The sequence below is a fragment of the Sinocyclocheilus anshuiensis genome, unplaced genomic scaffold (genome assembly GCF_001515605.1).
Source record: "Sinocyclocheilus anshuiensis isolate Anshui unplaced genomic scaffold, SAMN03320099.WGS_v1.1 scaffold127, whole genome shotgun sequence".
Classification (NCBI taxonomy): Eukaryota; Metazoa; Chordata; class Actinopteri; order Cypriniformes; family Cyprinidae; genus Sinocyclocheilus; species Sinocyclocheilus anshuiensis.
The window spans coordinates 163864-164536 of NW_015552528.1; positions in this window are offsets into that span (position 1 = coordinate 163864).

Consider the following 673-nt stretch of genomic DNA (forward strand, 5'->3'; position numbering starts at 1 on the left):
ACCCCAATAGAGTTCAGAATGTCTATGAATGCTGATCCTAATCCCAATTATCAACATGGATATTAAAATCAACTAACTCGGATATAAAATCAGCAAATTCTTTAATAAAGTCTGTATGGTGCCCTGGTGGCCTGTATACAGTAGCCAGTACAAACATCACAGGGGATTTATCATTAACACTTGTTTCTCTGGATAATGTTATATGAAGCACCATTACTTCAAACAAGTTATATTTGAAGCCCGCCCTCTGAGAAATACTGAAAATATTGTTATAAATTGTAGCAACACCTCCTCCTTGTCATGGGTCGTGGTGCGAAGGAAGCACATGGGGAGGAAGTAATCCACGATAGTCTTTAATTATCAAAACAAGAACAAAACACTTTGAAACAGAGGGAGACAACAACCACAATGTAACTTTAATGCAAGACAAGGGAACTGAGGAAAACACAGGGCTTATAAACACATGGAACGTAATCGGGGAGAACAGAAACAGGTGAGGAGTAATTAATAAAAACAGGTGAACAGAATAAACGAGGATTAACTAAATGAGAACAGGAACTGAACCAAATAGGGGCAACCAGGAACTAAACAGAAACAAACATGCGACAGATATCGCCCCCCTCCGAAAGGCGCGGCCTCGCGCCTTGGAGATCCCTCAGGACAGGCTTGGACC